The sequence below is a fragment of the Odontesthes bonariensis genome, chromosome 3 (assembly GCF_027942865.1).
Source record: "Odontesthes bonariensis isolate fOdoBon6 chromosome 3, fOdoBon6.hap1, whole genome shotgun sequence".
In the NCBI taxonomy this organism is placed as follows: domain Eukaryota; kingdom Metazoa; phylum Chordata; class Actinopteri; order Atheriniformes; family Atherinopsidae; genus Odontesthes; species Odontesthes bonariensis.
The window spans coordinates 22,893,898-22,905,166 of NC_134508.1; the positions used below are offsets into that span (position 1 = coordinate 22,893,898).

The 11,269-nt window shown below is 48.1% G+C and overlaps 1 long non-coding RNA gene across 1 annotated transcript; it reads right to left on the reverse strand.

The window, feature by feature from the left end:
- Window positions 1–9,926: 9,926 nt before the first annotated feature.
- Window positions 9,927–10,264, reverse strand: LOC142377824 (uncharacterized). Its single transcript, XR_012769554.1, has 3 exons — window positions 10,245–10,264; window positions 10,069–10,088; window positions 9,927–9,962 (listed from the first exon to the last, which is right to left on the reverse strand). It is a non-coding gene; the product is annotated as an uncharacterized LOC142377824 (long non-coding RNA).
- Between the last annotated feature and the right edge of the window lie 1,005 nt (window positions 10,265–11,269).

The following is an 11,269-nucleotide window of genomic DNA, read 5'->3' on the forward strand; positions in this document are numbered from 1 at the left end:
AGTTGTACTCAGTCCAAATGAACCAGCCAAGAATTCCAACATGGAAAAAAAAGAGGATGCAGCTCAGGAATGTGTCCAGATAGATATAATTAAATTACTCTTAATCAATTAGGCTTGTGACCAGAATCAGCCCCTCATCACCCTCTGGCTTTAGGATGTGCACTTAAAGGAACAGTTACTAACAATTACTGACATCCAGAGGTCAAGCTGCGATGGCAACGTCCCAACAGATCTCAAATTCTGTCCACCTACTACCCAGCAACATATTGCATCACTGTCAGCGGGCTATATTACCTGTTGAAGAGAAAACAGGAAACTTTGACAAAGTCACTATTCCTCTTCATGTTTTTGCTCCTTTGAGGAAGATTCACGCAGTTGCCTGCTCATGCTTTACGTAATAAGATCCTAACATATGAGATCCTCCTTTTCTCATAGGTATCCTTTTAAAACAGCATCAATCACTTTCCTTCCTTTTCATCACTAAGCATTACTCCTCTTCTACGTGCATTTTATGGAAATGTGGACATTCTCCCATGCAGAAGAACCCAGAGCACTAATAGCAAAAATTGATTCCTTCTAACGTAGTAAAATAACAGTTATATTATACAACTATTACAAAATACAACTATTATAAACAACAAATATGAGCAAAGCTCTAAGTAACAAATAGAGACTGTTTGTAATGTCATAATCAATTTTCTTACAGATCTTTGTTACACCTATGCTTTACTGATGAGGAGATCTTTGTCCTTCATGAAACTAATTTACATATCATCTAATAATATTACATTTGAAAAAGTTAAACATTAAAGATCCAGTGATGTAGTCAGATGTTGTAGTCCAATTTACAGCCAACAGGATACACCTCCCCCAACCATCGTCAAACACACATACACCACAAAACAACAGTGCCAGTAAAAAAAACTAAACATGACAAGCCTGTTTTAGGGGCAGTGTTTGGTTTGTCTCATCAAGGCTACTGTAGTAACACGGAGACGCAACAAAGCAAAGCGGCAAGTTGGGCGCCAGTTGTTGTCACGGCTCAGACAGATGACCAGAGGACCACAATTGCATCACACAAGAAGGTTTATTAAACTTCAGGGGAAAGGGAAGTTGGGAGTAAGTAGAGGAGAAAGTCTCAGGGGCTCCAGGGGTTACGGTGGTCCGTCCAAGGTGCCGTATGTGTGTCCCCCCAGTGGTAGTGAGGCGTCCTATGGAGCTGGTGGTGGATGGTCCGGAAGTCCTGGGGGGGAACACACAGACAACAGGGCAGATGAAAAGGCAGAAGTGCAGTTCAAGGAGAATCCGAAATCGTAGTGCAAAGGCAGAAGGGTGGTCAGAATTACCGGGGCAGAAGAGTAGTCAGCAGTTGTCAAGGCAGAAGGCAGGTCTGGTTTTCCGGGGCAGAAGAGTTGTCAGGAATCAGGCGGGTCCGAGATGACAGAACAGGAGTCAGAGAGAGTCACAAGCAAACTGGTTCCGGGTGTGAGCTTTGCAGACAATCTGACAAGATGTGGCTGAAAAACAGGGCTTTAAATACAGAGCATGATGAGCTGGAATGAAATGCAGCTGGCAGGTTAACGAGAGTGGAGCAGAGCAGAGCAGGGACAGATGGAGGTAATCAACAGAGGTTGTTACCAGGCAGATAGAGAGAGCCCATGACAGAACCCCCCCCTAAGGGACGGCCCCAGAAGTCCCCAAGAGACAACACCGAGCAGGGCGGGCGGAGGGGGAGCCGGCGGAGGGTCAGAACTCCTCGGAGCGGTCCGAGTCTAGGGCCTCATCGGGGGAGTTGCGATCGGGGGTCAGGACAGGTTCCGGAACAGGACCGGTGCTAGACACAGGGCCGGGAGCCGGGAGGGAGGAGCGGTGAGACGCCCCCCTGGGACGACCCCGACGGATGGCTGGTCTGGATGCTGCCGGTGGAAGGCGGTGATGAGGGTCCGATCCACAATCCGACCAGCCGGCACCCAGGTCCTCTCCTCAGGCCCATAGCCCTCCCAGTCGACAAGATACTGGAGGCCCCTACCCCTCCGTCTGGACCGAAGCAGGCGGCGGACGGTGTATACCAGACCACCATCGATGAGACGTGGAGGAGGAGGAGGAGGGGCAGCAGGGACCAGCGGACTCTCATGAATGGGTTTAAGCTTCGAAACATGGAAAGTGGGGTGCGCCCTCATGGAATTAGGCAATTGGAGACAGACAGCAGTAGGACTGATCACTCTCTTGATGGGGAATGGGCCAAGGAACCGAGGTGCCAGCTTTCGCGACTCCACCCTGAGTGGCAGGTCCTTGGCTGACAACCACACCCTTTGTCCCACATGGTAGGTAGGAGCAGGAGTTCTCCGACGGTTGGCCCTGGCAGTGTAGCTGGCAACGGCTTTGAGGAGTGTGGCTCGGGCTTGTGACCAGGTGCGGCGACATCGACGGTGCAGACGGGCAGGTGACCTCCCCTTCCTGGCTGGCAAATAGAGGAGGCTGGTATCCAAAGATGCATTGGAAGGGGGACATACCGATGGCAGAGCAGGTCAGTGAATTGTGTGCATACTCCACCCACGTCAATTGCTGCGACCAGGAGTGGGGGTTGCGAGATGACATGCATCGCAGTGCCTTCTTGAGTTCCTGGTTAGTCCGCTCTGACTGCCCATTGGATTGGGGATGGAATCCGGAGGTCAGACTGACTGTGGCTCCCAGCAGGTGGCAGAACTCCTTCCAAAAGGCGGAGGAGAATTGTGGGCCACGGTCAGAGACTACGTCCTTGGGCAGACCGTGGATACGGAAGACGTGTTCCAGGACCACCTGGGCGGTCTCCTTGGCAGTAGGGAGCTTGGGGAGGGGAACAAAGTGTGCCATTTTACTGAATCGGTCAACTATTGTGAGAATGACAGTCATGCCACTGGAAGGGGGCAGCCCTGTGACAAAGTCAAGGGAGATGTGAGACCAGGGACGTACGGGCACAGGCTGCAGCAATCCGGCTGGGGGCTGGCAGGACGACTTGTGTTGGTTGCAGGTGGGACAGGCTTGGAAGAATTCCCGTACATCCTTTCTCAGAGAGGGCCACCAGAACCTCTGGGCGAGCAGGTGATAAGTGTGGGTGGAGCCAGGGTGACAAGCTAGGCGGGAGTCGTGCCCCCACTGAATGACCTGGGATTTCAGGTTTTCGGGGACAAAGAGACGGTCAGCTGGGCAAGCGCTGGGACCTGGCTGGTTACGGAGAGCTTCCAGCACCTGTTCTTCGACATCCCAGGTCAGGGCTGCTACGACACAGGGACTGGGCAGAATTGACACAGGATCCTTGGAGGGGCGTCATCTTTCTGGAATTGGCGGGAGAGGGCGTCTGGCTTGGTGTTGCGTGATCCAGGCCGGTATGAAAGAGTGAAGCTAAACCTTGTGAAGAACAGGGCTCAGCGGGACTGCCTGGAGTTCAACCGTTTGGCCGTGCGGATGTACTCCAAGTTCTTGTGATCAGTCCAGACGAGGAATGGAACGGTGGACCCCTCCAGCCAGTGACGCCACTCCTCCAGGGCAAGCTTTACAGCCAGCAGCTCTCGGTTCCCTATGTCGTAGTTGCACTTAGACGTGAGAAAAATGCACAGGGATGGAGCTTCCTATCCTCCGCAGCCCACTGAGAAATCACAGCACCGACTCCCACATCAGAGGCATCCACCTCCACAATGAATTGCCGGTCCACATCAGGCATCTGGAGAATGGGAGCGGAGGTGAACCTAGCCTTGAGGGTACTGAAGGCTTTGTCGGCTGCTGGGGTCCAGGTGAAGGGTTGCTTGGTGCTGGTCAGAGCAGTGAGAGGAGCAGCAACGGTACTGTAGTTCCGGATGAACTTCCTATAGAAGTTAGCAAACCCTAGAAACTGTTGCAGCTTCTTTCTGTTCTCCAGAACTGGGCATGAAGTGACCGCTGATACCTTGGCTGGATCCATTTGGATATTTCCCTCTGCCACGATGTACCCCAGGAAGGCCACTGTCTTGACGTGAAACTCACATTTCTCCGCCTTGACGAAGAGGGAGTTCTCCAGGAGGCGACGAAGGACTTGTTGGACATGGCGGGTGTGTTCAGACGGGTCTCTGGAGTAAATCAAGATGTCATCCAGGTACACGAAGACAAACTGGTTTAACATATCCCGCAGCACGTCGTTCACAAGAGCCTGGAACACTGCAGGAGCGTTGGTGAGGCCAAAAAGCATAACCAGATACTCGTAGTGGCCTGTTGGTGTATTGAATGCCGTTTTCCATTCATCTCCCTCCTGGATCCGCACTAGGTGGTAAGCATTCCTGAGATCTAACTTGGTAAAAACAGTGGCTCCCTGGAGCAACTCAAAGGCAGAGGTGAGCAGAGGCAAAGGGTAGCGGTTCTTCACCGTGATGTCGTTGAGTCCCCTGTAATCAATGCAGGGGCGAAGCGATCCATCTTTCTTCCCAACAAAGAAGAAGCCGGCACCAGCAGGAGATGAAGATGGGCGGATTAATCCAGCAGACAGAGAATCACTGATATAGTTCTCCATGGACTGTCTTTCAGGGGCAGACAACGAATAGACGGCCCTTGGGAGGAGCTGTTCCAGGGAGGAGGTTGATGGCACAGTCGTACGGTCAGTGAGGGGGAAGAGATGTGGCTCTTGCTTTGTTGAACACTTCTGAGACCATGGTAGCATTCTGGAACATTGGAGAGGTCAGGAGTGGAGTTGGTGGGTACTGACCGGGGGGGGGGGGGGGGGGGGGGGGGGGGTAGCGTGGCAGCAAGCAGACAGGTTCGGTGGCAGTCCTTTCCCCACTCCCTGATCACCCCAGTTATCCAGTCAAGCTGAGGGTTGTGCCGGCGGAGCCATGGGTAACCCAGGATGAGAGGCTGGCCTGGAGAGTGGAGCAGGTGAAACTGGATTGTTTCCGGACAGGCTCATCGAGACAGGGGCCGTGACATGAGTGACCGAACCGAGTAAGTGTCCGTCCAGTGCCCGGGCAGGAATAGGAGGTGTCAAACGGTGGCTCTCCAGTCCCAGTTGGCGTGCCAGCTTGATGTCCATTATGTTGGCTTCGGTGCTGGAATCCACCAGAGCAGCCAGTGTGTGAGTGAAGTCAGAAAGACGGAGGTGAACTTGCAGCAGGGTTTGCGGTCGGAGGAATGGACGGTCATTGAGCTCAACCGGACTCCTCCTATGTCCGGTGAGCTTGGGCTTTTAAAGGGCAGGTTGAAACACGATGTCCATCACCTCCACAATAGAGGCAGAGGTTTGAGGTGAAGCGGCGCTGGCGCTCTGCAGGAGTGAGAGAGGCTCGTCCAACTTCCATGGGCTCAGACTGGTCACGCTGGCTTGGTTGAGTAGCAGCAGATGACAGGGGCTCAGTTCTCCGAATGCCGGTGGTTGGTGGATTTTGGCGCCCCCTCTCACGACGGCGGATCTGTATCCTTCTGTCGATCCGGACAGCCAGTGCGATTGCTTCATCAAGGGTGGAAGGCTGCTCATGGGACACTAACTCGTCCTTGATGTAGTCGGCCAAGCTATGGGCGAAAGCGTCCACCAACGATGGTGTGTTCCAAGAGCTTCGTCTTGCCAGGGTTCGGAAGTCTATGGAATGGTCTGCAACTGTACGTCTGCCTTGCCGAATGCTGAACAGCTCACGGGATGCCTCTGCGGTTGGTGAGTCCAGGTCAAACACCTTCAGCATCTCCTCAGCAAACAGGTTGAAGGTTGCACATGCGGGGGTTTGAGGTTCGAATTCTGCTGTTCCCCAGAGTCGAGCTTGACCCGTCAGGTGAGTGATGGCATACCAAACTCTAGCCCCTTCAGTGGCAAAGGTCCTTGGCTGCAAGGAGAACTGAAGTCGGCAGCTAGTCAGGAATGGCCGGACCTGGGTGGAATCACCGTTGAACCGCTCTGGGTTTCCAATCTTGGGCTCTGGAGCATAAACCGTGGCTGCAGTGACCGGGGCAGATGACGCTGGAGCTGGGCCGGGGGGCAGACTGGCTGGAGCTGGGCCGGTGGGAGCAGATGGAGGGTTAAGGTTGTTGAGGAGTTGGATGACCATGGCGAGTTGTTGCTGCTGCTGGAGCTGTTGCTGGTGCTGCTGGAACTGCTGATGCTGTTGGTGGCCGACCTGAAGCAGGGAGGCAATATCGCCACTCATGCGGTTTACCTCTCTCTCGGTGTGTTTCAGACGTTGCATGGCGGTGGGTTGCTCAGGGTCGTCGGTTTCCATGTTGGGGGAAGTGTGCGCTGGGTCTTATGGTGGTCCGTCCAAGGTGCCGTATGTGTGTCCCCCCCAGTGGTAGTGAGGCGTCTTATGGAGCTGGTGGTGGATGGTCCGGAAGTCCTGGGGGGAACACACAGACAACAGGGCAGATGAAAAGGCAGAAGTGCAGTTCAAGGAGAATCCGAAATCGTAGTGCAAAGGCAGAAGGGTGGTCAGAATTACCGGGGCAGAAGAGTAGTCAGCAGTTGTCAAGGCAGAAGGCAGGTCTGGTTTTCCGGGGCAGAAGAGTTGTCAGGAATCAGGCGGGTCCGAGATGACAGAACAGGAGTCAGAGAGAGTCACAAGCAAACTGGTTCCGGGTGTGAGCTTTGCAGACGATCTGACAAGATGTGGCTGAAAAACAGGGCTTTAAATACAGAGCATGATGAGCTGGAATGAAGTGCAGCTGGCAGGTTAACGAGAGTGGAGCAGAGCAGAGCAGGGACAGATGGAGGTAATCAACAGAGGTTGTTACCAGGCAGATAGAGAGAGCCCATGACAGTTGTAGCTTTGGATAGAAGATGCTTCAAAGTAACAAAAATAATGTTCTAATTTTCACAAGATTCTAAATATATGGAAACATAGTTGTAAATATATTAGATTTTTTATAATAGATCACTAGAAATTAATTGGTAAAAAAAATGGTACAGTTTTACCCTTTGAACTGATCTCCTACAGAATACTAGCCTGGAAAACCAGCGCCAACTGCTGGACGGCAAAATGTTTTGCCTGCGGTTGGGTCTGGCCTCGATCCACTTGTCATTTTGAAAATACTGCCCTGAATCTGGCAGATGGCAACTAAACCAATCACAACGCAGAGATGTGTTTTGAATCAACGCGGGCGGGCCAGAGGGTTCTGAGGGAGTGACGACAGAGCAGTGCGACGTTGGGCAGTGGAAGCGAACATAGACAAGCGAAAGCACAACAAGAAAGATGGCGGCGGCAATGGAACAGTGCTCGTTTGATTCAGCCTTGGCACACAGCCATTATAACGAACAGCCTTGCCACTCTCTATTAAGCCCCATTGTACCGGCTTTTTGGCTGCAGTTCCACCAGAATTCCACTGGGAGCGTCGGTGGAGACCAGAATGAATGGGGCCCAATGGAGCTAGATGCTACAAATGGTCAGTTTCACCTAAGTCTCCTCAAGAGCGCTCAGATTTGAATGTAGTTTCTGAGAGCTCAACATGGGTTTCAAGTAAAAAATCAACTGAACGAGTACATATATCCCTTTGATTTCTTACTGGTTGGCTTCTTGTTGTCCACAACGCGCTAGCATTGTGCTAATGACAGCTGGTCGACCAGCTATGTATGACGTCATATACACTTCAAATCCTTTTTTTAAGCAAATGAGTGGCTCTAAAAATCTAAAACTCAGCCATGGGTATTTTCTAAACACCCTCTTTCGAAAACAACATTCGAATTACTAGAGAAAAAATTATATCTTGAGATAAGGGCACGAAAGGGCGTATAGCTCCATAGGACTCCATTCATTCTGGTCTCCAAAATTGGGCGCCCCACGTGGAAAGAGGGTGGAACTGCAACCAAAATCGCCTCGTTGGAAACCGGAAATGCACCGTGAGTGGCGTATCTGTCCTATTATAGAATCTGTGCTTGGCATCAGTTTTGGAAGAGTCCCCTCCCACCAAAGCTTTCTGTCGCGCTTACTACGTCACAGTCAGTTGCGCTGATTGGTCAGAGCGTTGGCCTATAGGCACAGACGCGGTTTGAAAGACAACGGGTTGTGCTCATCAACAATGTTCCGTTGTATCCATTGATCGGTGCCAGACTAAATTAGACATCCAATCCATTTAGGCTGGTTTATCAGGCTAACAGAATACAGTTTATAGGAAACTGAACAACTTGTTGCTCAAATATTCAGCTGAACAAGTTTCTGTCATCTGTGAAGGAGGTTTACATGGAGGGCAGGATTTCTGAGACTTACATGCCATTAAGTCACTGTTTTACCTTATTCTTTATCAATAAAAATTAGGAGAAAAGAAAGAGTGTAGGAAAACAAATCAATTTCATCCAGAAATTCCTTCATACATTTTGCAGACAAAGTAGTGACAGTGACACTTTTTTACTTGAATGTGTGAAGTTTGCCAGGCTGGTTCTGGCATTATGATGTACACTTCTTTGACAAATTCAAATAAAAAAAGGGTGCTCTAATGTTAGCTGAGAACTGCATCGTTCAAAAACAATAATATTTAGACCAGAAGGAGGAACTCCACACTCAGTACTTTTGCTGGTCAACACCAGAACTTCCCATAGTACCGACAACAATTTACCTCTTTGTTCATTCACAAGATTCAATATAAAAGCTTGCATTTAAAAAGAGAAAAAACACTCTTTAGCCCGCTGGTTTCCTGCACTGTGAAAGCAGCTGTGGTTCAATGTGTCTGCAGGAGGCTGTACACCATATCCTGTTTGGCTGATGGAGCTGGCTTTTCCGGGATCGTACAGTACACATGGTAAACATCGGACTAGGGGAGGAAAAGGGGAAAAAATTGAATTCAGTATCTCTAGTTTGTTTAAAACTATATAGCGTAACAAACATATAGTCTACCGTGAACCTTGTTTTACTCACATCTTCAAGTTGTGGCTTCTGCCTGTTGAGTTTCTCAGTACCTGCACACGAAAGAGAAACACAAACGAAGAAGCTGTAAGTCATGTCTGGCATTTTATTGTACCATCTGCATAGAATATGAAGAGACAGGGAAGTTACACATGTTGAATTCCTGTAAATACAAAAAATGTACAACACAGTTAACTCCTTTTTACTTGGGTTTTATCTGTTAAATGAAAATTATCCATAAGTGCCAAAAGTTTAGAAATCACTGATCAAAAAGTCGCATTCTTGCCTAGAAATCTAGACGCCCCTAGCGACTGCAAATTGAATTTGCTCCGGGGTGAGTCTAGTCACTTGTGGTCGTTTTGCGAGGCTACAAATCGAAACTTAATCGGGCCAATCAAATCGTGAGGAGCGGGGTCGGAGGCCGGGCTACCTAGTGATGACAGAGGTGTGACGTTTCAGTGTGTAGTTCCTGAGAGAGGTAAACAATGGCTGCGCCCAGCGAACAGTCTTTCGATTTGGCTTTGGCAGCGACTCTAGAAAATTTAGATATACAGTTTTCTTTGTGAGACGAACAGATAACTGCACTTAAGTTTTTTTTTTTTTTTAAAAAGGACGTTTTCGGAGTTTTGCCCACCGGGTACGGTAAAAGTTTAATTTACCAGCTTGCTCCGTTGGTCCGTCGCGCTGACTACATAATCCTTCTTCATCGCTCTGATTGGTTGTTGCGCCACGTGACTCTTCATTCTCAATTGCGTGGCGTTGAGTGCAGAGGCAACTTGACAGACAACCGTTTATCCCGCCCACACTGCTATCCAGCGTCACTAGACCCCTGTACAGCTTTTTGCTGTACGGGTCTGGCTTGCTAGGCTAGTCGCCTTCATCACCTGCCAGAGAACCATTATGGATTTAAAGGGTGTAAGTAAAACTCTGCTCGCCTGCAGGACAGTCGCCACCAGGGGGTGAAGTGATCACGTTGTAGACTCCATTATTTGAAGGTGACTTAGGACAGAAAGTAAGAAGAAAATAAATCAATATTCAAATGATTCATTCTTCAGAGTGATGAAAGCATTATGTCTGAAAGAATAAAATGTTTGGTAATTACCATCCCTCCCTTGTCAATATCATTCATGCATATAAAGTCATCTACAACAGAGGGGAACACAGACCAAAATTTAAATGCAAAATACACTGTGTACTGCATGCACATACAATTCAGTGATGTTTCCTGACCACTTAATGTGAACATTACCTGTGAGGTTGCCTCGTGTTCTGCACACAAATGAAAGATAAAAAATATTCAAAGATCAACATTACATAACACGAGGAAGCTAAATCTGTAGCTGGGCCATTAAGCTGAATATCAAGAGGGCTCGTCAATATTTCCTGTATTAACTGTGTGATCAGTTCAGGGTGACATGTCCTCACCTCTTGTGTGACGGTGTTTCTAAAAGAAAAAGAGGAAGAATGAGAGCACTGAAGTCTGTTTTTACAAACGCTGACTTATTCATAGCTATAGTGTATTTTTACCAATATACAACAATACATAATAAAATGTCAATAAATTCTAATTATATTATCCTTTGCTACAATTATATCTGGAAATAATTATTCCATATTACTATGATCCAAACAGGCACAAGCTGGCATTCATCTTGTTATTCTGATGTGTACTCTGCATAGAAGCTTTCTTTTATGATAAAACCTGAATTTGAATAATGATAATAATAAAATACCTTCATTGGCTTTATAATTTTTATCATTTATAATTCTCACCGTTTTTTTTTTTTTACTCTGAGACACGTCAGCACCAGCACGATGATCCCTGCAGTTATTCCACCGCCTGCCACAGCTGCTACGATCCTCCACATATCTGTTATTTCTGTTTTAGATGCCACAAACAGGATTTACTTCTAACTAAAAAATGAGGAAGTCTGTTTGCTCCTGAAGTATTTTCTTACTCTGCTTTGGAAACCACATCTTAAAAGCTGTCTGAAAAGTTTTGCATTGACACTTTGGATCATGTCTTGAAGGCAACGTAACTCAGAAGTTCTGCAAAGACTGGCACTTCAATTCATTTAACATCTAAATATTAATATGATAAATCAGGATCATCAATATGAGCATCAGTTAGACAACATACAACTGTTTGCTTTAACTTGACACTGCAGAGGAAAACATACTAGAAAACTCTACTGGAAATATTCAGGTTACAAATCATTACTTTAGATTAGGTGGTAACAATTAGAAACAATAAACTATTACATATTCAATATTCTGCAAGTAAAAGAAATGTAGAACCAATTTTTTTATTACAATTATCTGAGAATCACTCAGCGGCCATGTTGGGAGTAAAATAAAGTCATCAGCCTTTGTAGTCATGCATCTTAGTCACCAGCATCTCACCTGTCTTATTGTTTCCTGATGCCACATTCCCAGTTGTTCTGGTAGCA